Source organism: Salmo trutta, chromosome 31 (assembly GCF_901001165.1).
Source record: "Salmo trutta chromosome 31, fSalTru1.1, whole genome shotgun sequence".
In the NCBI taxonomy this organism is placed as follows: Eukaryota; Metazoa; Chordata; class Actinopteri; order Salmoniformes; family Salmonidae; genus Salmo; species Salmo trutta.
This window is the reverse complement of record NC_042987.1, coordinates 2,267,667-2,294,479: the sequence shown is the minus strand read 5'-3', so window position 1 is coordinate 2,294,479 and position 26,813 is coordinate 2,267,667. Positions and strand designations below refer to the sequence as shown.

General features: G+C 40.9%; 1 protein-coding gene across 4 annotated transcripts in view; it reads left to right on the top strand.

Moving 5' to 3' along the window:
• Positions 1-26,813, top strand: part of LOC115169325 (rho GTPase-activating protein 12) — a 148,017-nt gene that overhangs the window by 2,495 nt on the left and 118,709 nt on the right. The gene's annotated exons all lie outside the window — the stretch shown is intronic.

Sequence of the window (26,813 nt, the reverse complement as noted above, 5' to 3'; positions counted from 1 at the left end):
CCCTTGCAATGATTTGGGTTGTCAATTCATTTTATCCCGCTTTCATACCGCCTGTGACACACTGCACTACAAGTCCCAGCAAGTACTGCCAACATGCTGCGTGCCAAATGGCAGTGCATTGCCACATACACCCGAGGCGTTGGGCCGAGATGATCTATCGAGTGAGGAGCTGGTTTTTCCATTGTGTATATTTATTTCTTCTGAGCATATTTCTGTTTGTTGGCAACGACAATTCTTGCAACGAAATAATACTTGTTTTGTTCGCTAACTGGACAGGCAAACGTAGTCGAGTACTAAACTGTAAACCAATCAAAACTTGTGGCCTATCATACATGGTACTATCTCTGCTGATCACGTCTGGCAATCATGTTATCCGTAACCAAAGGTAGTAGACAGCTGGCGACGGCTCGAGAGAGATCTGTCAGACCAACTGCTATCAGGTAGTCTTATTTATTTGTAATCTAGTTAACTTTTTCGTTTATAGAAACGTGATACCAACAGTGCAAGCTTAAAATGACTTCCAACTTAGAACACAGCAACCTTCGTAATGTAACTAGCTTGCTATTTAGTTACAAGTAGATCTGTTACTAGCTAGCAGAAGCAGATAGCTTTATCACGAGTTAGCATGCCATTCCGGGACAAGAAACGTATTAGCTATCAGTTTATACCAAATCAACCTCTACAGGATCGGTGTGTCCCCCCCGCAGGATGGTTGAGCTAACGTAGGCTAATGTGATTAGCATGAGGTTGTAAAAATTCCCAGGACATAGACATATCTGATATGGGCAGAAAGCTTAAATTCTTGTTAATCTAATTGCACTGTCCAATTTACAGTAGCTATTACAGTGAAATAATACCATGCTATTGTTTGAGGAGAGTGCACAATTATGAACTTGAAAATGTATTAATAAACCAATTAGGCACATTTGGGCAGTCTTGATACAACATTTTGAACAAATATACAATGGTATGTTGGATCAGTCTAAAACTTTGCACATACACTGCTGTCATCTAGTGGCCAAAATCTAAATTGCGCTTGGGCTAGAATAATACATTATGGCCTTTCTCTTGCATTTCAAAGATGATGGTACAAAAAACAAAAACAATGCATGTTTTTTTACTTTGTATTATCTTTTACCAGCTCTGTGTTATATTCTCCTACATTAATTTCACATTTCCACAAACTTCAAAGTGTTTCCTTTCAAATGGTATCAAGAATATGCATATCCTTGCTTCAGGTCCTGAGCTACAGGCAGTTAGATTTTGAATTGAAATTGAAAAAAAGGGTCCGATCCTTTTAAGACCATAAAAATCTATAGGCCAAGTAGTGGAAAGGTAATACAGTCATCAAGGCAGGACCCACTAATTTCATTCATAGTGACAAATAACAAATGCCACATTATCCCTGTCAATAGTTGGAGTAGGATGATTGCAGAGCACCCTGCCTCAGAATGTCAGGATGTTCATTTTCTAGCTCACAAACTACATTCTTGCTGTGATCATTTTAGTTGATTATCACTTTTGTCTCACATTATCTATTCAGCGCTCCTGTGTCCTGCTTCCAGAGATCAACCAAGTGCTATTCACCAAGCATGGGCTGATTCACTCACCTGTAAGGAGAACAATCCTACCTGCAGTTTCAACTAGCCCTGCTGTCAGTATTTAGACATTGGGACCACATATGCATTTGCCTGTTGTCTTTTCTTTGTGGGTTTTGTCATACACAGTCTATTGCGTTTTAGAGTTGAAGAACACCCATTGCAGGTACACATGCTTGTTTGAGCATCTCGGAGACTAAATTCAATGTAGAATCAGTTTGACAGGTGACAAATTATTTTACTGTAACATGCAGTGGTGAGAATTCTATTTTCCCCGTCAGGAGCCCAGGCTTTTGACATGGATGAGAGTTCTCGTCTCTGGACCACACAAGCTTTCTATTGTGTTCTTCAAAGGCACTTGTCTCTCTCTCTCCAGATCTCTCGGTCAGATACATTGGTGACCAGGGTGGGATCCTTTTGAGAAGCCTATGGGTCTTGGCACACAAATGCTCCTTGAGAGAAGGGGGAACAGTGAAGCATGCGCTGTTGACCGTTCAGTCTCCATCAGAGGCCCAGGCCCAGGCTTTTGGCATTTCTGGAAGCTCTCATTTCTGGACTGCCGCATTGTAAGATTGTGCCCTCCATTGTGCCTAAAATGAACACCCGCCAGGAGGATGGCTCTCATAGTAATGTCTGGAATGGCATCAAACCATGTGTTTGATACGTTCCAATAACTCCAGTTATTACCACGAGCCTGTCCTCCCCAATTAATGTGCCACCATCCTCCTGTGCTCCACAGTGCAAGTGTTTCACTCACGTTTGTGGATAAAAATAGAGTTATAAGTCAAGTATGGTTGAGACACCCTTGCTATTTGTCTTTGTACTCAATAAATGGTGAAACACTGTTTGTGATGGTGTTCTTTGCTGGAATGTATACTGAACAAGAATATAAACACATGAAACAATTTTACAGTTCATATAAAGAAATCAGTCAATTGAAATAAATTCATTAGGCCCTAAGGCACTGCATCTCTGTGCAAGAGGCATCGCTATAGTACCTGGTTCGAATCCAGGCTGTATCACATCTGGCCGTGATTGGGAGTCCCATAGGGTGGCGCACAATTGGCTGCTTTGTCCGGGTTTGGCCGGAGTAGGCCATCATTGTAAATACGAATTTGTTCTTAACTAACTTGCAAGTTAAATAATTGTATTTAAATAAATAATCTATGGATTTCACATGACTGGGCAGGTGTGCAGTCTTGGGTGTGCCTGGGAGGGCTTATGCACACCCACTTGGGAGCCAGGCCCAGCCTATCAGAATGAGTTCTTCCCCACAAAAGCGCTTTATTACAGACATAAATACTCCTCGGTTCCATAAACTGTCTGGGTGGCAGGTCTCTGATGATCCCGCAGGTGAAGATGCCGGATGTGGAGGTCCTGAGCTGGCGTGGTTACACGTGGTCTGAGTACACGTACTGTCAAATTCTCTAAAACTATTTTCTAGGCAGCTTTCAATCCTCTGGCAAAAGCTCTGGTGGACATTCCTGCAGTCAGCATGCCAATTGCACGCTCCCTCAACTTGAGACATCTGTGGCATCGTGTTGCATGACAAAACTGCAAATTTGAGTGGCCTTTTATTGTCCTCAGCACAAGGTGCATCTGTGTAATGATCATGCTGTTTAATCAGCTTTTTGATATGCCACACGTGTCAGGTGAATGGATTATCTTGGCAAAGTATAAATGCTCACTAACAGGGATGTAAACAAATTTGTGCACAACATTTGAGAGAAATAAGCGTTTTGTGCGTATGGAACATTTCTGCGATCTCTTATTTCAGTTCATGAAAAATGCGACCAACACTTTACATGCTGCGTTTATATTTTTGTTCAGTATTTATGCATATAACGTACATTATGGAAAACATGTATCGCACTCAGTCATGGTAGAATAATGAATGCATTGGCAATATTTTATTTGGCACTGTCAACTTTTACAATGTTAGTAGGAAAGTTAATAATATAAAATACCTAAATATACTCGCATTCACTGAACATTTAGTATTTGAAACTCAAACATTGTATTTCTATCATTCTCCATACCTTATATTCCGACGCTTCCGATATTGTGTTATTGGGCAGCTGCTATTTGAGAACTCATCTGGTTTAGAAATCCAACTCTTATTGCAGAGCACTGTACTATTTTAGAGAATATTTTATTGTAAGGTTTGCTATATGGGCATATCCATCGAACAGGACCCATGAGCACCAACGTGAAGTTCTCAGGAGCATGTCACATTGGGTGTAAATGAAAGCTAAGAGTATATTTTGAGAAATTAAGGCATTTATTTTTAAAAATGTAACCTTTTTCCAATCCTAAAAATTAGGAATAAGCAAAGGCTTTAATTTCTAGTCAAACAGATGGAAAAGGGGTCTTAGACAACATCTACCAGAAAAAGTCTTAAAAGGTATTAGAAATGCATCAAAACCCTTCCAACTAATATCAACACATTTAGTTTTGGAGAAATGATTTGCCTACTGTAAGTTTAAGAAACATTGCTTTGTCTTGCAATTCCGTTACCAAAACGATACCACGGCACAAAACATAAAAAAAAAAAAATGAAAATTGATGTCAAAATGACACTTTTTAAGAATAATTACCACTTTTTAAGAATAATAAAAATGTTTACTTGTCAGAGGCACCTGAAAAGCCTCAGGGAAGCAAGGTTGCTGGAAGAGACTTGTGTCTTGTCCTGGCTACTCTTGATTGTCTCCTCAGAGTTAGATAGGGATTATTTAGAGCTGCTGCGTCTTCCTGTCATTCTGGCCACCCGAATTAGGAGTCCTCTCATCAACAGTCTGTCTGGAAGAGATGCAGGCAATCAGACAGACCCAGGCTCTGTCCCAAATGGCACCCTATTCCCTATGTCAGTGTTTCCCAAACCTGGTCCTCGAGTACCCCTGACAGTACACATTTTTGTTGTAGCCCTAAACAAACACACCTCGTTCAGCTCTTTGAGGGCTTGATGATTAGTTCACTAGTTGAATCAGGTGTGCTTGTCCAGGGTTACAATAAACATGTGTACTGTTGGGGGAACTCGAGGACCAGGGTTGGGAAACACTGCACTATGTAGTGCAATACTTTAGAACAGACCTATGGGCTCAGATTTAACATTCTGTAAACCATTGATGATTGGTGGGATTATTAGCCATGGCCCATGTACAGTAATGTAGAAATCCAGGGATGGTGATATGGCTGTTGTTGCTGAGGTATTCCTATTAGGAAGGGTTAATCCCACTGGAGTTAGCAGAGTTTTCCACTTCACTTATTCAACTTCACTTCAGGCATCTTTTCATTTCATTTTGCTTGTCAGAAAAGTCTGTATAGCCTTCTCCCTCTAGAATGAACGATATGCATCTCCTAGTGATTTATTGACAGGACAGACACCTGTCAGTCACAAAGCGAGCGATGGCAGGGAAACACTGCTCATTTGTCAGTCTTCTGTCTGTCCCGCCTCTCGGTACCTGTGTTATTTTTGTGCGCTGTGGTTGGTTGCGGTCTAATTTATTTTCATTGAGGGAGAGCATGATGCTTCTTCATTGTCTCCTGTGAGTAAATGTACACGTCCCATGTAATGTAAGTGGTAAAGATGAGTTGAAATCTCTTAATAATTGTTTTGTGGCACATTCATTTATTTACTTTCGCGTGTTTCAACTTTCATATAGCCAGCCAGTAGATGGGCAATTAACTGTGCTTTGACTGACGACCGAACAGCGTTGTTGCCTAGTTTATAAAAGGTGTTGAATAAAGTAAATCTCTTACACTACCGGTCAAAAGTTTTAGAACACCTACTCATTCAATGGTTGTAGAATAATAGTGAAGACATAAACTATGAAATAACACATATGGAATCATGTAGTAACCAAAAAAGTGTTAATAAACAGATCAAAATATATTTGAGATTTTTCAAATAGCCACCCTTTGCCTTGATGACAGCTTTGCACACTCCTGGCATTCTCTCAACCAGCTTCATGAGGTAGTCACCTGGAATGCATTTCAATTAACATGTGTGCCTTGTTAAAAGTTCATTTGTGGAATTTATTTCCTTCTTACTGTGTTTGAGCCAATCAGTTATGTTGTGACAAGGTAGGCGGGGTATACAGAAGATAGCTCTATTTGGTTAAAGACCATGTCCTCATTATGGCAAGAACAGCTCAAATATGCAAAGAGAAACGACAGTCCATCATTACTTTAAGACGTGAAGGTCCGTCAATGCGGAACCTTTCAAGAACTTTGAAAGTTTCTTCAAGTGCAGTCGCAAAAACCATCAAACGCAATGATGAAACTGGCTCTCATGAGGACCAACACAGGATTGGCAGACCCAGAGTTACCTCTGCTGCAGAGGATAAGTTCTTTAGAGTTACCAGCCTTAGAAATTGCATACCAAATAAATGCTTCACAGAGTTCACAAGTAACAGACACATCTCAACATCAACTGTTCAGAGGAGACTGTGTGAGTCAGGCCTTCATGGTCGAATTTCTGCAAAGAAACCACTACTAAAGGACACCAATAAGAAGAAGAGATTTGCTTGGGCCAAGAAACACGAGCAATGGACATTAGACCGGTGGAAATTTGTCCTTTGGTCTGGAGTCCAAATTGGAGATTTTGGGTTCCAACCACCGTGTCTTTGTGAGACGCGGTGTGGGTGAACGGATGATTTCCGCATGTGTATTTCCCACCGTAAAGCATGGTGGTGGTGGAGTTATGGTGTGGGGGTGCTTTGCTGGTGACACTGTCTGATTTATTTAGAATTCAAGGCACATTTAACCAGCATGGCTACCGCAGCATTCTGCAGCGATACACCAACCCATCTGGTTTAAGCTTAGTCGAACTATCATTTGTTTTTCAACAGGACAATGACCCAGCACACCTCCCAGGCTGTGTAAGGGCTATTTTACCAAGAAGGAGAGTGATGGAGTGCTGCATCAGATGATCTGGCCTCCACAATCTCCCGACCTCAACCCAATTGAGAGGGTTCTGGATGAGTCGGACGGCAGAGTGGGAACAGCCAACAAGTGCTCAGCATATGTGGGAACTCCTTCAAGACTGGAAAAGCATTCCAGGTGAAGCTGGTTGAGAGAATGCTAAGAGTGTGGCTGCAAAGTTGGCTGGATGACCTTGGGGTGGTGGACTATTCTTGATACACACAGGAAACTGTTGTGTGCAATACCCAGCAGCGTTGCAGTTCTTGACACAAACCGGTGTGCCTGGCATCTACTGCCGTACCCTTTTCAAAGGCACAAAAATATTTTGTCTTGCCCATTCAACCTCTGAATGGCACACCTACACAATCCATGTCTCAGTTGTCTCAAGGCTGAAAAATCCTTCTTTAACCTGGCTTCTCCCCTTCATCTACACTGATTTAAGTGGATTTAACAGGTGACATCAATAAGAGATCATAGCTTTCACCTGGTCAGTCTGTCATGGAAGAGCAGATGTGCTTAGTGTTTTGTATACTCAGTGTATGTACATGGTATCGTATTAGGAAAAGTAAAACGAAGATCTTGCTTGTATTTTCCTAGGATTCTAAGCCCATGTTGAGACTTGCAAGTGACCGCTAAAGTGACTTGGCAGTTTAGCCTAGAAATTGGTTGTTCGCGAAAGAACGTCTCTTTTTTTTTTTAAATGATCTTTTATGTGAACGTTGGGAACTGAATCACATCGGTGAAAGAGCCGTTCATTTGGCTCCCAAATTTACGTACTGGCAGGCTACTACTGCTTTTTTTTGCAATTATCTGCAAATACATTATGAACGCATTCGATGAAGAGGTTTAATCCTCACTACAGGAGCAATAGGTAGTGGAGAGAGAGACTCATTCTCGTCCAGAATATGGTAAAATGAAACATAATGAAGGTTATAAAAGCTAATGATATTTATATGGTGTTATTAAAGATATTGATATACTGTAGGCCTACTGATTTGATCAACTGCATTTTTAAAACCATTTTCCTGCAATTGTATATTGTTTCTCTACAGGGAATCCATGTTTACTTGACAGAACACAACCTTTTTTCTTAGGTTTTGCCACAACAAACTAAATTGAAAGAGTAGACTGAACTTGTTTTTTCTGAATAGATTAACTAGGCCTAATCTACTGGCTTCCCTCAAAGTCCAACCGACAGTGATTGATTGACAGGTCTGAAACTCTACCAACTCTGTGACTCTCAAACATCCTGCCCCCTCCCCTGACAATCCCACCCACAGTGGGATTTATAGGCCAAACTGTTAAAGGGATAGGCTAGTTCACCCAAATTGCAAAATGCCACATTGGTTTCCTTACCCTTAATGTCCACCGCCACAGAGCCAATACACTACATGAACAAAAGTATGTGGACACTGGCTTGTCGAACTCATTCCAAAATCATGGCCATTAGTATGGACTGTGTCGTCGTCCCCCCCCCCCCCATTGCTGCTATAACAGCCTCCACTCTTCTGGGAAGGCTTTCCACTAGATGTTGGAACATTGCTGCGGGGACTTGCTTCCATTCAACTATTACAAGAGCATTAGTGAGGTCAGGCACAGATGTTGGGCTATTAAGCCTGGCTTGCAGTCGGCGTTCCAATTCATCCCAAAGGTGTTTGATGGGGTTGAGGTCAGGCCTCTGTGCAGGCCAGTCATGTTCTTCTACACAGATCTCAACAAACCATTTCTGTATGGACCTCGCTTTGTGCACCGGGGCATTGTCATGCTGAAACAGGAAAGGGCATTCCCCAAACTATTGCCACAAAGCTGGAAGCACAGAAACGTCTAGAATGTCATTGTTTGCGTTAAGATTTCCCTTCACTGGATCTAAGGTGCCTAGCCTGAACCATGAAAAACAGCTGCTGACCATTATTCCTCCTCCACCAAACTTTACAGTTGGCACTATGCATTGGGGTCAATAGCGTTCTCCTGGCATCCACCAAACCCAAAGAACGCATTTGGACTGCTTTAGAGTCCAATGGCGGTGAGCTTTACACCACTCCAGCCGACGCTTGACATTATGCATGGTGATCTTAGGCTTGTGTGCAGCTGCTCGGCCATGGAAACCCATTTCATGAAGCTCCCGACGAACAGTTATTGTGCTGCTGTTGCTTTACATAAATCAAATCAAATTTATTTATATAGCCCTTCGTACATCAGCTGATATCTCAAAGTGCTGTACAGAAACCAGCCTAAAACCCCAAACAGCAAGCAATGCATGTGAAAGAAGCACGGTGGCTAGGAAAAACTGCCTAGGAAAAACTCCCTAGAAAGGCCAAAACCTAGGAAGAAACCTAGGTAGTTTGGAACTCGGTAGTGAGTGTTGCAACCGAGGACAGACGATTTTTACACGCTTCAGCACTCGGTGGTCACATTCTGTGAGCTTGTGTGGCCTACCACTTCGCGGCTGAGCCGTTGTTACGTTTCCACTATACGATAACAGCACTAACATTTGACCGGGGCAGCTGTAGCAGGGCAGAAGTTTGATGAACTGACTTGTTGGAAAGGTGGCATACTATGATGGTGCCACGTTGAGTCACTCAACTCTTCAGTAAGGTCATTATACTGCCAGTGTTTGTCTATGGAGATTGCATGGCTGTGTGCTCAATTTTATACACCTGTCAGCAACGGGTGTGGCTGAAATAGCCAAATATACATATTTGAAGGGGTGTCCACATACATTTTGTGTATATACAGTACAAACTATGGAAACATGTAGTAACTAAAAAAGTGTTAGTGTAAACAAATCAAAATATATTTTACATTTGAGATTCTTCAAATAGCCTTGAGGACAGCTTTGCACACTCTTGGCATTCTCTCAATCAGCTTCACCTGGAATGCTTTTCCAACAGTCTTGAAGGAGTTCCCACATATGCGGAGCACTTGTTGGCTGCTTTTTCTTCACTCTGCGGTCTAACTCATCCCAAGCCATCTCATTTTTGATGAGGTCCGGGGGATTGTGGAGGCCAGGTCATCTGATGCAGCACTCCATCACTCTCCTTCTTGGTAAAATAGTCCTTACACAGCCTGGAGGTGTGTTGGGTCATTGTCCTGTTGAAAAACAAATGATAGACCAACTAAGCCCAAACCAGATGGGATGGTGTCTTTCTGCAGAATGCTGTGGTAACCATGCTGGTTAAGTGTGCCTTGAATTCTAAATAAATCACAGACAGTGTTACCAGCAAAGCACCATCACACCACCTCCTCCATGCTTCACAGTGGGGAATACACATGCGGAGATCATCCGTTCACCCACGGATGACAACCGCTGTGTCTCACAACAACACAGCGGTTGGAAACAAAAATCTCCAATTTGGACTCCAGACCAAAGGGCACATTTCCACCGGTCTAATGTCCATTGCTCATGTTTCTTGCCCCAAGCAAGTGTCTTCTTATTATTAGTGTCCTTTAGTAGTTGTTTCTTTGCAGCAATTCGACCATAAAGGCCTGACTCACACTGTTACTTGAACTCTGTGAAGCATTTATTTGGGCTGCATCTGAGGTGCAGTTAACTCTAATGAACTTATCCTCTGCAGCAGAGGTAACTCTGGGTCTTCCTTTCCTGTGGCGGTCCTCATGAAAGCCAGTTTCATCATAGCGCTTGATGGTTTTTTACCAAATATTCTGTATATCCCCCCACCTTGTCACAACACAACTGATTGGCTCAAACACATTAAGAAGGAAATAAATTCTAAGACAAATGTACTTTTAAGAAGGCACGCCTGTTAATTGAAATGCAAAGCTGTCATCAAGGTAAAGGGTGGCTATTTGAAGAATCTCAAATATAACATTTTGATTTGTTGAACACTGTTTTTGGTTACTACATGATTCGATATGTGTTATTTCATAGTTTTGATGTTCACTATTAATCTACAATGTAGAAAACAGTAAAAATAAAGAAAAACCCTTGAATGAGTAGGTGTTCTTTTGACCGGTAGTGTATATCTTGCAGTAAAACTGTAAATATGACTTTAATCTCGAAGACGGGTTTACTTTTTCTTAGAAAATAATCCTCCTCATATACTGTAGGCCGAGGCGATATCCAAAACAACTAACACACTGAATTCATACATTTTCAATAATTGTAATTTAAAATTTGTCACAACGCATTTTACCAACCTGGGAGGTAAAGTCGTTTAAAGTATTCAATAATTTGGCTGTGTATTTCAGATGGCATCAAGGCATTAGAATGTACCAGAGGCCACCAAAATAGAGTTCGATCAGCCCAAAAAATATATATATTTGGGATGCAGCCTAGGCGCAGTGAATTGTGATTCATAAAACTATATTTTTACCACGGTGGATTAGCGTACTGAGTTTGCATTTAAATTGCCCATGGGACACTGTTTATGCTTGTTTATTTGGATCCTCTATCTGGCTTTTTTTTCTTCTCTGGGATGCGTTTTGGGATCCATCTGAGTGTTCAGTGGTAATGAATTATGAGGGTTAAATCTTCATGCTGCTGGATGAGAGTAGAAAACTCTGTGCTGTTTGTTATTAAACACACCTTCTGTCTCCAAACGATGTGCTTCATATACAAAACATTGTATGCGTCTTATGCGCAGCAAAAGTTGAGCATCCAATCTCCAGAGCAGACCCGTTAGTCTTTTGGCTACACAATAGGGTCCACAAAAATAGGTGTGTAAAGCTACATGCCTAGGCCCTAGGCATTGTCGCTAGGCACACAGATAATCTGGTAAGGAGTTTGTCGTCACTGACTGAGCCACCTCCAAGGCTTGGTTAGCCACGGTAACAGTAGCCTAAGCCTTATGAAGAGAGGGGACCATGAGGTTGGTTACGGATGTTCTGCTTTAGGACCCCTTCAGTAAGCTCGTCCGAGGTAGAACGGCCCGTTGGGCAGGATCTTATCTCCTGGTTCTGTAGTGTGAGGCAGCTTGATGTACAAGTCACCCCCTGGACAGTACACTAGTCTGTCGTAGGGCCTTGCCCCCAATCAGAGAGGCATCGGTCACATTTTTTAATCTTTAGTGTGACTTGACCAAACCCCCAACCTTCTAATCTCAGGCCAGACACTCTAACCCCCAGGGCAAGGCCCCTAAATTGGTACCCCTTTTTGAGCAGTTTTTAGACAAGTCTTAAAGCCACTCTCTGTGGCCCCTGTCTGGGCGTTGGCACACTGAGTGGAGCCAGGGTATAAATACACAAGGCAGTTTGGCTCGCTGTGGTCGTTCTGTGGGGACCCATTTCTTAAGTCCCCAGTAATTAGGTGACTCAAAACCAATGTTTTTGAAAAGGATTGTTTGGTGTACGCCTGGAAATGTGAGAGCAATGAAACCGTGTTTGTGTGATGACTGATTTTAAGATGACGACTGTCATGCTTTTGTGTTAAAAGATTCCTAATTGGTTAAAGTTGGATGGTAGAATGTATCCCAATACTATGGCCTAAGCCTATGTGAAACAACTTTCTGAGGCACAGCAAATAGGCAATTGACTTTGGCCGATCAAATTACAAACAATCCGCCCCTTCTTGAATGAGCACAGTTTAGCCCATTAACCTAACATTTCCAGATGTTTTGACATCGCAATGAGCTATGTTTTTTATTACTCTCTTGGGTTGCCACTAGGGTGGCAAAGGGTTTTGGGGTTGGGTTGTCGTGAAAATTCAAATATGTTTACTGACTGTCTACTTCTCTGGGCCAGTTGTGTGAATGTCTAGCCTGGGATGTCAAATGTTAGCTTATTGCAATGAGTTATGGTTTAAAAATTCTTATATGGGATACCACTGTATTAAAGGTTTTGTGAAAAGCTCCAATACTTTGGCTGGATGGCTGACTGACTGTGAATGTCTAGCCTGAGATGCCTAGCCAAACTAAATAGGCCTATTTGTTAGGACTGCACGATATGGGCAAAAAATCGAATTGTGATTTTTGTACCAAATATTGCGATTTTAGATTTTACTTCCGATTTATACATCAAAACACTTGGGTAAATGGTTGGAATCATAGAAATAGAATGTTCATGATCATTTTATGGTTGGATACAGTGGACACTTGGAATGCTATTTTGTTTGGCATGACAATGAATGAAAAAGTAAGGGAGGAGATATTTGTGACAGAGTTTCCCATGGGACCCTAATTAAATTTAAATAGATCGCCTTTACCTCTGATTAACACTGTACCACTGGTCAAATACCTCGAGGCCATTTTTTGACTTTTCAAGTACACTCATATAAAAATACAATTTGAACATACTTTTAGAACACCAGGCTAGCACTGGGAAAAAAAGATGTGTGCATTTATTTATATGCCAACAGATTGAAACAATACCTAATTTATCATAATCATTACAGATAACAAACCTAATTGCTAATTTGCATTTGAAAGTATTCAGACCCATTGACTTTTCCCACATTTTGTTACTTTACAGCCTTGTTCTGAAATTGATTAAATAAAACAATTTCCTCATCAATCTACACACACTACCCCATAATAACAAAGCTAAAACAGGTTTTTAGAAATGTATCCTCATTTATTAGAAAAACAAAAACAGTACCTTGTATTTTCAGACCCACAAATCCAGTGCACTCATAGGCCTACCACTGGCCAATCATATAGCTCAGATCACCATGTCTGCAATTTCCTAGAGCCATGGACCTGTAAAAAAAAAAAAAAAAAAAAAAAAAAGCCTCAAACACACAGCAAAGTTGATACGGTGAGATTTCAAAACTTTTAAAACCATGACGAGAGAGACTCAATGAATACAGCAAAGAGCTGCTATTTGTTATGAGTAAGTTCATGTTTAAGTTGTTATTCAGCACTGTCAACACTTTGGGCATTTTATAACTCATAAAGTGTTGAACATTCTCCTTACTTCAACTCATGCTACAACCAGCACTGCAGCTGCAATGAATGAGCAATGCAAAGTGTTGCGATGAGCTTGCGATGTTGTTATTATTAGCGGCTTGTGACTTTTTTAATATCAAGGAATATTTCACTTTCTCTGGTTATAGGAATAACAACATGAATTTGTGCATGAAGCAGAAATAATGCAGTGTGACTTGAGTTTTAGCTGGAAGACTTGTCCCCTTTTCTCTGCAGAGGGAGGGATAGCGGAGGGACGGTGTGTCGGGTTAGAGGCAGCCTCACCACTGCCCCCTCCCTCAACTCAGACTGACCATCAGAAGCAGTCCATAGAAATGGGAAGTATTTGTATTTATTTTTTATTTAATTAGGCAAGTCAGTTAAGAACAAATTCTTAATTACAATGACGGCCTACTCCGGCCAAATCCGGACGACGCTGGGCCAATTGTGCGCCGCCCTATGGGACTCCCAGTCACGGCCAGATGTGATACAGCCTTGAATCGAACCAGGTACTATAGTGACGTCTCTTGCACTGAGATGCAGTGCCTTAGACCGCTGCGCCACTCAGGAAGTAGGGCTGCAGCACCCCCTGATAAATCACAATAAAATAATATATAGATTTTTTTTTTTCTTCCACCAAATTAGTGCACTAGGCCTTTATTACTCCTGCAGGAGCAGAGAAAAATAAACGTCAGCATAGCCCCTCCCGACACTAGGGCCTGCTCCAATCCTTCTCCCGACAGTTGAAGGAGCCTCCTGTGCCCAATTGATAATCACCCCAACAATCGCCTTGAAACTGAACAACAGAAATATCTGAAGAGTTATATTCGGAAAATTATAGCTCTGTAAATCAACATTTTCCGTGGTGCCCCGACTTCCTAGTTAATTAAGGTTACATGATTAGTTTAATCACGTAATAATAATTACAGATAGAGAATTGATTTGATAAAATAAGTATTCACATTTAATGATAGTTAAGACACGACACCATCGAGAACTACAAAAAAGTTGCTATTTTTCTCATCATTGATGCCCTAAATTTAGCAGGCGCTATCGACAGATCAGTAGGAAAAGTGATGGGCTACTTTCTGCACATGTCAGTGTGAACCGGAGTGACTTGACACAAAGCTGGCCAACCAACATGTAGCTAAAAACAAAACTGAGTTAAATGGTTCCGGTCTCCCGTGAAGCGTTCATCCATATATATATGGATAAGAGTCTAGCTACAGTTTACAGATATAAGTTTCTAATTTTGTCAGTAATTTTTATTGCAAGTTAATGCATACTTTTAGTTAGCTAGCAAACATTAGCTTGCTGGCTCGCTAGCTAATGTTACGTGTATGATCTGTGTAGTAATAATATTCAATTCAAAAACTATTTGCATTTCTAGTTATAGCCTAATGTTAACATTAAACCTAGTTTGTTAGCTTTAGCTACCTTAAGATTCATACTACAGCTATGACAATGTTTGTATTGGTAGTAGTATGAGTTGGGGTTATCCCGGTTTATTGTTTAGCTAGCCACCTAGCTAGCTACATGTCTAAACAAAATACTCCACTTCGGCTGGATTATTACATGACCCATCAATTTAGCAGGTGTGTCTGGGGGTGATTAGGGCCATTGATTGTATTTCATGAAAGTGTGTACATGCCCAGACAATAGTGACCCATCCACTTAGCTAGATGTGGGTGAGGGGTGGTTACAGCATTTCCTTCACATGACCCATCAATTTAGACTAGTGTGTCGGGTAAGCGTCATCTAATAACGATAACATATTTATAAAATATTTTTATTTGGACACGTTCGGTTTTTGATATTGCTACTATGCAAGTCTGCAAATACTATCACTGTACCGTTTACACCTTCTGTATCCTGTGCATGTGACAAACTTTGATTTTATTTGATATAGCGTGTGTTTACCACATGGTCTCACGTGAATCCTTAAAGAGATTGGTGGGACTAAGGCTTATAATAGGGTGTGAACGATGCTGAATGAGTGTAGACAAAGAGGAGCTCTCCAGTAGGTGTACCAATATTCAAAGCCATTTTTCTCAGAAGTGGGGTTACAAGTTTATCAATTTTCAAAGCAGAATTACTTTCCCATTGTTCCTCATCTGTAGTGTATGATATACAAGTCTCTAATTTATCCAATGTAAAAAAACACAATTTCAAATTTTGCTACATAAGACTGAATCGAGGCGGTCGGTCACATACTAAGCATTTTTTTTACTTTTGTTTTTTGTATGGAGATCTCAGCAGTGTACTGTAACTTAACATTTCGTATCTCCCTATGTTACGGTGTGAAAACAGTTTTCATGGGCACACATATCCAAAATAATGCATATGATTTCAAAATCCAATGCTTCAAACAGAGAGTAACTTTAATATGATTAATAAAACAAAAATCCATACGGTCATTAACTGGGTTCTTCAATAATTACACATCGTTTTTTGATGCGCATTTGATGTCTAGCTGTTTAGTTCAGTAGCGGTTTGTGGGTGAAATCACTAGCTAGGAGAAAATGCCATATTACAACCTATGGTTTTAAATGCGTTGTTTGCTCTATAACCTGTTATTTCCTATGCCTTTACACCGTGATATATTGGCCTAAGGCCGAGACAATAAGAAGACAGTGGCAGAATAAATTCAACCACACCTTTGTTTCATCACAAAACCGGAGAGCAACATCTGTCCAGTGGAGTCCACAAAGCGTATTGCATGTAATAAACAGTTACATGACCTACTGCATGGTAAATCAAGTTAATGTTTCCGAAATGTTGATTTACTATTGCTTTAGAACACCGGAGTGTTACTGCAAGTCCTAATGAAAACAGGAGCCCCCTCCACTATTTCAGCACCATTTCAATTTCAACCTTTCAACATCATCAAATCACCTATGCTTAGTCTAATACATTGACAACTAAAAGATTCCAAAAATAGTTTAGTTCAATCAAGCTAAATATCATGTGGCTGTCCATGGGACTGATGTGTGAGTAGAAAAAACATGTTGACTCTAGGGCTGTCCCCGACGGAGTCAATTTTTAAACGTGTATGTCGTCATATGTTTTTCCTGTGTTTTAATTAGGGCTGTCAAAGTTAACACATTTTTAATGCCGTACATTTTTTGACACCATTAACGCATTTTTATTACTGTAGTTTGACCCCCTGAACCATCCATAGTTCAAATTCAAGCCCTGGCAGCCAATGCGCTAGTTTGACAACCACTTTACTAGCTAGCTACTTATATGACTGAATGATGGAGAATGCTACAGTAGTAAGGGGCTTTTAAATGGTCAATTCAATTTCAAATTCCTCCCAGATGGCTCTCTGGATAAAACCAAAGTAATTTGCATCTACTGCAAGGCTGAATTTCTTTATCACCGAAGTACATCGAGTATTCTTCATCATCATACAAGTAACGTTACTAGTAGCAATGGAGGACATCTTCGGCAGGCTAAGCTAGAAGAGGGTGGGCACCGGAGGCCTATGGACAAGCAGCAAGCTAACACAAGCAATAGCCAAGTGGATAGCTACAGCTTGCAGGCCAGTCCACATTGTGGAGGAAGAAGGCTTGAGGCATATCATTCGGATAGCATTTAAACGACTCCACGTATGAGTTACCCTCGAGAGCCACCGTCGTTACAAGAATACACTAGCTGTATGAAAGCGAGAGGGCAGTGAAAGCGGAGGAGTTGAAACATGCAACAGCTGTTGCTCTCACGGTAGACAACTGGACTTCGGTCAGTAACCACAACTACCTTGGAGTTACTGCGCACTACATCGCTGAATTCACACGCTCTGGCTGTAATGTAGACAGAAACGTGCGCCGGGCATTTCATGGATCTAGCAAAGCAGTGGAACATTGAAAACAAAGTTACCACAGTTTGCACAGAGTGCACGGAACATGATTGCAGCAGCGAGACGTCTCCCTTTTGAACACCTGCCCTGCACCGCGCACAGTCTCCAAAGGTCCATCAGTGTCCCTACAGAACAGCGGGTTTGCCAATGCCCTAGCCAAATGCCGAAAAATTGTTGTGCATTTCAAGCACAGCCAAGATGGAGTTCCACTCTGGAAATGGTAAAGTGAGTCCACAGAAACCAACAACCACTGAGAGATGCTCTGGCCCACCAGAAAACGAACATCACCATGCCAACCACAGCTGAACTGGAGAAAGTGCAGAAGCGGGAGGCACTACTGGAGCCCTCCAGGTAATATTCTTTATCTCACTATTAGTGTTATAATTGTGTGTGAGAGAGAGAGTCTGCATATAACAAGTCTCTCAAAATTGACTAAAGTTATTTTTAATTATCTTTCACTGCAGGTACTTGACTGAACTTCTGGGAGGAGAGAATTACATTTCCTGCTCAGTGGTGTTGCCTGCTTTGTGTCATCTCCTTTGGGGGATAGATAGCTCTGCTGATGACCATGCCTACATGGTAAGATTCAAGCTGACATTCACAACAGGCCTGGAGTAATGCAAGGAAAACACCAACCTCACATGGCTGAAAATCGCCATAGCACTCGACCCAAGGTTTAAGGACCTGAAGTGCCTTCCCAGACCTGAGAGGGGTGAGGTGTGGGCTTTGGGCAGCAACTTTCTGAAGGAAGAGAGGCCTGCATAGCAACCTGATAAAGCAACAGACTCAGAGCCAATAAAGAATAAAGCTTCCCTTTTTGAGTTATTCTGAGTATGACTCTGATGAAGATGAGGAGTCCATTGAGAAATGTGCGGAGCGTTACAAAGCAGAGCCCAGCATCAAAATGCAGGACTGGGCACACACCAGGCTGGCCTGTAGTGTACGAAGGTACCTGGCAACGCCTGCCACATCAGCACCTTGTGAGAGGTTGTTTTCACACTCTGGGCATATCGTACAAAAGACGAGAGCAGCTTTATCTGAAACTGTCAACAGGCTTGTTTGTCTTTGCAACTGGCTCAGTGAAAAGAAGTTATGACTTTTGTATTGCTTAACTTGTTTATGGTGAATATGCCATTAAAACATTATTTTGTGTTTCAATCCCTACATGCCTATAACTCAATACACAGCTTTTTTTCATGGAAAAATCTTTATTTAGCACCAAATTTGAGCAAATAGATTTTTTTGCGATTAATCGAGATTCACTACAGAATTGAATGCGATTAATCACAATTATTTTAATTGTCTGACAGCCCTTGTTTTAATCAAATCAACTATATGCACTGAGCTTCTCTGATGCTTTAAGCAAACTGTTTGAAATAATTAAGACACACAAATGACTAGCGGGAGTCCGACTGCAATTGATTTGATTGTGTTGGGCCTGGTTCAGACTTGCTGTGCTAAAAAAAAAGACAGAGTGACTGTGACTAGCATCTGGTTGTCCTCCCTGCTGTGTGGCATGTGACCAATAGGGCCTGACCTAAAGTATATCATAATCACATCAATAAATTGGTTCTAACGAACTCTGAACACTGTAACACGTGACAGCAAAATTGATGCAGGGGACGTGAGAAATAAACTCAAACGGAGGTCTGTTTACTGGTTTCTCAAGAGGTAAAGGGGAAGTCAGATGTGTGGAATAAATTTGACTAGTTGTGGAAAATACTGGAGATTAAGAAAAATAAATTAAGGAGCAAGCGCTGTGTGCATATTACGTGTGCCAAACAAGTGCTGTTAGATTACATTTTTCTGCACATTGTAAATAAAGTAAACAACACTACATCAATTATAACTGTACGAGTCTGTTGTAAGTAAAACAAATTGTAAAACCTTCACTACAGCAAAGACTAAAAACAGGGCCATTCATTCGTGAATGCAATTTCCTAAATGGAACGGCTTAGGCCTGTTCATTGTTTGCGCTAATTATTCAATGGTCACTTTTTATTTATTTTAAAACAAATGCTTGATTTGCATTTCAAATCATGAATGACTTGTATGCTGTGTGATGACATGAAAGAATAAATAAATTGATTGATACAGTAGCCTATATAATTATCGAAATATAGGCCTATGTAAGTTACGGTATTAAGACTAAACAGGATGCACTCTTAGGTTTACAGCTTGATGGTGGTTATACAAGGCTGCTATACTAAGGCCTACAGCTTGATGGTGGTTATACAAGGCTGCTATACTAAGGCCTACAGCTCGATGGTGGTTATACAAGGTTGCTATACTAAGCCTACTGTTGATAATGATCATAATTATAACAGTAATAATAACAATAAGAAGAAGATCAAGGATAAAGGAGGGTTATTATTATAAAACATTTCTGACAATTTTGGAACAGTGTAAACCACACTAGTAGTGAAGACATCAAAACTATGAACACATATGGAATAATACAATAACCAAAAAAGTGTTTAACAAATATATTTTAGATTCTTCAAAGTAGCCACCCTTTGCCTTGATGACAGCTTTGCACACTCTTGGCATTTAACCAGCTTCACCTGGAATGCTTTTCCTGGAATGTCTTTTAAAGGAGTTCCCACATATGCTGAGCACTTTTCCTTCACTGCGGTCCAACTCATCCCAAACCATCTCAATTGGGTTGAGTTTGGGTGATTGTGGAGGCCAGGTCATCTGATGCAGCACTCCATCACTCTCCTTATTGGTCAAATAGCCCTTACACAGCCTGGATGTGTGTTTTCGGTCATTGTCCTGTTGAAAAACAAATGATAGTCCCACTAAGCGCATACCAGATGGGATGGCATATCGCTGTGGTAGCCATGCTGGTTAAGTGTGCCTTGAATTCTAAATAAATCACAGACCGTGTCACCAGCAAAGCACCATCATACCACCACCTCCATGCTTCACGGTGGGAACCACACATGCAGAAATCATCCGTTCACCTACTCTGCGTCTCACAAAGACACGGCGGTTGGAACCAAAAATCTCAAATTTGGACTCTTCAGACCAAAGGACAGATTTCCACCGGTCTAATGTCCATTGCTCTTTTTTCTTGGTCCAAGCAAGTCTCTTCTTCTTATTGGTGTCCTTTAGTAGTGGTTTCTTTGCAGCAATTAGACCATGAAGGTCATGCTGTTTAATCAGCTTCTTGTTATGCCACACCTGTGAGGTGGATGGATTATCTTGGTAAAGGAGAAATGCTCACTAACAGGGATTTAAAAAATCTGTGCTAAAGTTTTTAGAGAAAAGCTTTTTGTGCGTATAGAACATTTCTCAGATCTTTTGTTTTAGCTCATGAAACATGGGACCAATACTTTACATGTTGTGTTTTATATTTTTGTTCAGTGTATATCAAAATAAATACAATTTGACTCTGGATGACAACATAATGATGCTCGTTTCCAAGATCCTAAAGAATTTAAATCCGCTTCTTGTTTTGTTTCCTTGCCACGATACTAATGAGTATCTCGATTAGGGCTGGGAATTGCCAGGGACCTCATGTTACAATATTATCACGAGAGTTAGCTGCAATGTGATATGTATTGCGATCGGTGTTGGGGGTAACACGTTACAAAGTAATGCATTAAAGTACTCACATTTTTTTGTGGTAACGAATAACTTAGCACCATTTTTTTCTCTCATTTTTTTCTCTCAATCTAAGTAATCAGTTATTTAGTTACTTTTTGAAATAAGCAAATCATTACTTTTACCTTTTTATTTTTGTTTTGTCCCCAAAAATGTTAAATCCGTTCTCGTAAGTTCACACTCTTCCTATTTCTTTAAGAAAGTTGTGGAGGGAAGCTAGCTAGCTAGCTAGCTAGCTAGCAAGATGGTAGAGACAACAGCCTTTACATCGTGGAAATATTCATATTATTTTGAATTGGTAGAAGAAAAGCAGAAAAACGTAATAAAATGAAAACTGTGCCTCGATAAGCGCCTGTCAACTGCGAGGAACTCAACTTCAAATATCAAGAAGCACCTCTAGACCAAGCACAGCTCCACAAGACTAGTAGAGAAAGACCCATGCCAGCCGATTGCCGTTGATGGTGCTTCTGCTCCAAAACAGAAAAAGCTACATTTCTGTTCAGCTAAACCTACCACCCCGACAGTACTAAATGAACATGTCAGCCTGCATGCGCTAGAGCGCGATGAGCCAAGTAAAGCCCCCCCACCCCCCAAAGCACTGTGATGCAGTGCCTTAGACCCCTGCGCCACCCGGGAGGCCAGAAGCAACACTTTTCTTTACGTTCATCATTTCAGATAGTTTAATGTGGAATTTTGTTAGAACAGTTGGACATGGGCTATTATTTATACATCTTTTGGTAACAATTTCCTTGACACCCAGCGTCATAACACGTTATGACACGGTCATAACCATGTCATAACAGCTGACAACTTATGTGTCATGACAGTGTTATGACCATATTATATTTAGACCTGTTGTGACATATATTGTTATTTTATGGCTGGTTATGACACCCACACAATACTATAAAAACCCACAAAACCTACCATACAAGGCAAAACATTCCATTACACCATAGCCTATGTGTCAACGGTATGTTTTTTTTTTTATTTACCATATTAAATTATTACATTTACATTTACATTTAAGTCATTTAGCAGACGCTCTTATCCAGAGCGACTTACAAATTATCATTGTAATTTCACACACATTGATGTCAGAAATGCACCTACCCCAAAGCTCTGTTGCTGATGATTGGGATGAATGCAGGAACAGATTTCAGGAGCAGGACAAGACACCCTCTATATGACTGATATAAGGGCATGTACGTGATAGGCCTATCAGGCTTATATGATTATGATGGCCATAATGCTTCTTGACAGTGTCGTGTATTTCCTTAGTCTAAATTACATAGGATAGTCATAATGCTTCATGACAGTGTCATAAAGTGTATTTTCTACAAGTTAGAGTTCTGCGAGTCATACTACCCATAAAACCTAGCGGTCAAACAAGGAAATGGTTCCAATCGTTTTTCCACCATTTCATTTTTCCCATAGAGAATATTAGAAACACTTCAAATAAGGGTTGTCTTTTGAGTAGGCTTACCCCGGTGTGATGTTTTGATAACCATGTAAATCTCTCTTGGACAAGGTAACTTTTATTAATATATTCAGCACTATTTACCTTCGTAGGATACAAATCTGAATGGTCAAATCTGATTTATTTGCCCTCAAGTGGTTTTTAGACTTAATTGGCTTGCTAGTTACTATTCTGACAGTTTTGACAAGAACATGTGGTAGCGAACTAACTTAATTGTTTGCAAACAAGTTTGTGAATGTGCTAGACAACTAAACAGATGGCCAAAAAGGACTTGTTTTGAAACTGAATCATCATATCCTTTGAGACATTAAGTGTTCACTTACACTATGATTTTGAACATTCAACTGGGAAACGTCCATTTCAGGCATTGTTGTCATCTTAGCTTGCTACATAACTTCTGAGTGATAGGAAGCACGAGCACCACCACCTATCAGCCTACACATCTGCGAGCACACCCGTCGTTACTATGACAACTATCATAACTTTGTCAGTGAATGGGAGGGGGGGGGGGCACCGCTCCCATTGGCTTTCTGTCTGACTCCCACCCACTGCCGCAATAACTGGTCCCCAACCCAACCGCAGTCCTGCAATGTTATTTTAGGCACATGTGACTCATCTTGATTGCCAGTCATGGTCCCAGGAATTTTCACCCTATAGGCCATATCAAAATGCGCAAAGAACCTAAGAAATAGGTTAAATTACCAGAGATTTGGGGATCACGTGACCCTTGAACGAGATGGCCGCATGAACTAAGAGCTCCGCACAAGTAGTTTCCAATTCTTAATCTTACCTCCACTTCAAGTTAACTCCATTAGCTTTAGTCAAAAAGTAATGGCGGCTACAAAAGGCGACATTACTGGTGACATTTTTACCCGGACTCGAGCAATAGACGCGGAAAAAGCCTCCAAGAAACAGCTAGCTTCAGAAAAAACTAGCGCCATTAACCAGGATCAAGAGAACACGTCCCCTTCCGAGGCCCAACGACTGCGAACCTCGCACTCTGTCAGACATCCTTTCTGTGCTGAGATCCCAACGTATCGAACTCAACATCAAATTAGATGGCATTAACTCTCAGCTCAGTACGATAGGGGGCAAGGTGACAACCCTGGAAAATGCTTTGCCTGACATCAACAACAAGATAACCATCAACTCGGGGCGCCTGGATGAGGCAGAGGGGAGAATCCTATCCATGGAAAACTCACTGGCAGACGCCATGGAAACAATAGCATCTGCTAAAAAGAAAATGGAGCATCTGGAAGAGAAAACAGAGGACCTGGAAAATAGGGGTCGAAGGAATAATTGTGTTCTATTAAATCGGGCCGAAAAGGGAAACATGCCACTGATCCACTACCTGCAAGACAAACTCCCCGAGTGGCTCCACCTATCCACCGACAGGCCCATAGAAATTGAGAGAGCTCACCGAGCACTGAGGCCCCCACCAGCAGCCAGACAACCACCGCGCCCAATCACCATACGTTTCCTGAGATTCACTGACATGGAACGAGTCCTACAGGTGGCAAAAATTAACCTGTTACATCTAGGGGGCAGTAATTTCACGGCTGGATAAAAAACGTACCCGATTTAATCTGATTATTAGTCCTGCCCAGAAACTGGAATATGCATATAATTATTAGCTTTGGAGAGAAAACACTCCAAAGTTTCTGAAACTGTTTGAATGGTGTCTGTGAGTATAACAGAACTCCTATGGCAGGCAAAAACCTGAGATGCTTCTGTTCAGGAAGTACCCTGTCTGAACATTTCTTGCCCTTCTTTATTATCTCTGTCGTTTACAAAGGATCTCTGCTCTTACGTGACAATTCTCACGTCAACAATGGAGTCTCACAGCCCGGGAAAAACAGGAATGATGTCATTCAAAGCCCTGGCTGAAGCACACGAGAGCAAATGCTGAGTGGTCAGTCAATGGACTAAGCCTTAGGCGCGTGACACGCCCCGCCCCCGGCTTTTGTTTTTTTCCTCAGTTTACAGACAGGCAGATTCCCGGTCGGAATATTATCGCTTCTCTACGAGATAAATTGCATAAATATTGGTTTTAAACAGCGGTTGACATGCTTCGAAGTACGGTAATGGAATATTTCGAAATTTTTTGTCATATTTTGCGTCATGCTCGTGGCCGAGATTTAGCGTTGGGATAGTGTCTAGAACGCACGAACAAAACGTCGCTGTTTGGATATAACGATGGATTATTTGGGACCAAACCTACATTTGTTATTGAAGTAGAAGTCCTGGCAGTGTATTCTGATGAAGAACAAGCAAGGTAAGAACATTTTTCTTATAGGAAATGTGATTTTGGTGAAGGCTACACTGGGTGGGTGTCTAAATAGCTAGCCCTGTAACGCCGGGCTATGTACTTACATTATTGCAAAATGTGCTTCATCCGAAAAGCTATTTTAAAATCGGACATATCGAGTGCATAGAGGAGTTCTGTATCTATAATTCTTAAAATAATTGTTATGCTTTTTGTGAACGTTTATCGTGAGTAATTTAGTAAAATCACCGGAAGTGTTCGGTGGGAATGCTAGTTCTGAACGTCACATGCTAATGTAAAAAGCTGGTTTTTGATATAAATATGAACTTGATTGAACAGACATGCATGTATTGTATAACACAATGTCCTAGGTGTGTCATCTGATGAAGATCATCAAAGGTTAGTGCTGCATTTAGATATGGTTTGGGTTTATGTGACATGATATGCTAGCTTGAAAAATGGCTGTGTGATTATTCCTGGCTGGGTACTCTGCTGACATAATCTAATGTTTTGCTTTCGCTGTAAAGCCTTTTTGAAATCGGACAGTTTGGTTAGATAAAGGAGAGTCTTGTCTTTAAATAGCTGTAACATAGTCATATGTTTGAAAAGTGTAAGTTTTCGGATTTAGAGGAGTTTGAATTTCGCGCCCCGCCCATCATTGGATATTGGAGCAGACGTTCCGCTAGCGGAACGTGTAGATGTAAGAAGTTAACACCATTACAGTGGGAAACGCCAAACTCACCTTACACCTTACACCAGGACAACGTTTATAATCAAACCTTTGGTACCCTAATACGTAAATAAACTATACAATTTAAGAGAGAGAATCGTTATTGTCTTTACCGGAGAAAAATACCAAAGAACGCGCTCTCTTTCACGCGCTTGGAAACACTACAGCCAAAATGGGAGCCACCAAGAAAAACTACAATTTCTGGCTCATTTTTCCAAAAACCAGCCTAAAACTCTTTCTAAAGACTGACATCTAGTGGAAGTCCTAGGAACTGCAATCTGGGAGGACTTGGCCTTATAATACAAGTGATAGCCATTGAAAATAGTGGTAGGATAATTTTTTGGGGGGGATGGTTTGTCCTCGGGGTTTCGCCTGCCATATCAGTTCTGTTATACTCACAGACATAATTTAGTGTTTTCTATCGAAATCTACCAATTATATGCATATCCTAGCTTCTGGGCCTGAGTAACAGGCAGTTTACTTTGGGCACGCTTTTCATCCGGACGTCAAAATACTGCCCCCTACCCAAGAGAGGTTAATGGATTTCGCCTTTGAGTTGTCTCAAAGGCGAATTTGGTGGTGGTGGTGGTGCTCAAATGACTGCTCGACTTGAACTTGTTTTAGTTGTTGAAAGTGTGCACTTAGTATTTTTCTGCTTATGTTCTGTGTAGCTCTGTATTTTTTTTGTGGCGTCATTACGTCATCTACCTACATTTATATAGGTATGCACGTCAGCTTTAACATCGGTTTTGCACATCGGCGTTAAACTTGACATCGGACCGATGCTGATGTTGGCATTTTTAGCTAATATCGACCAATTCCGATATGCTTGCAGATTTATATCATGCATCCCTAGTTGAGATGCGTCTTATTCGTCGCATTTATTTGGGCTGCAATCTGAGGTGCATTTAACTCTAATGAACTTATCCTCTGCAGCAGAGGTAACTCTGGGTCTTCCTTTCCTGTGGTGGTCAGGTTCATCATAGTGCTTGATGGTTTTTGCGACTGCACATGAAGAAACGCATTAAGAAAAGACATTAAACAAATGAACTTTTAACAAGGCAGACCTGTTAATTGAAATGCATTCCAGGTGACTACCTCATTAAGCTGGTTGAGAGAATGCCAAGAGTGTGCAAAGCTGTCATCAAGGCAAAGGGTGGCTACTTTCAAGAATCTCAAATATAAAATATATTTTGATTTGTTTAACACTTTTTTTGGTTACTACATGGTTACTACATTATTTAATAGTGTTGATGTCTTCACTATTATCCTACAACGTAGAAAATAGTACAAATAAAGAAAAACCCTGGAATGAGTATGTGTGTCCAAACTTTTATCATTTTTACACATCGATTCTTGGAGTCAAAGTATAGATATAATATAGTCCAAAATAATATTGCGATATGGAACTATCAACCCCCCCACCCCAGCACTACTAGCTAGTGCATTTAGCTAAATGGTATTTTAGAGCCCTGCTCACAGCCTCTA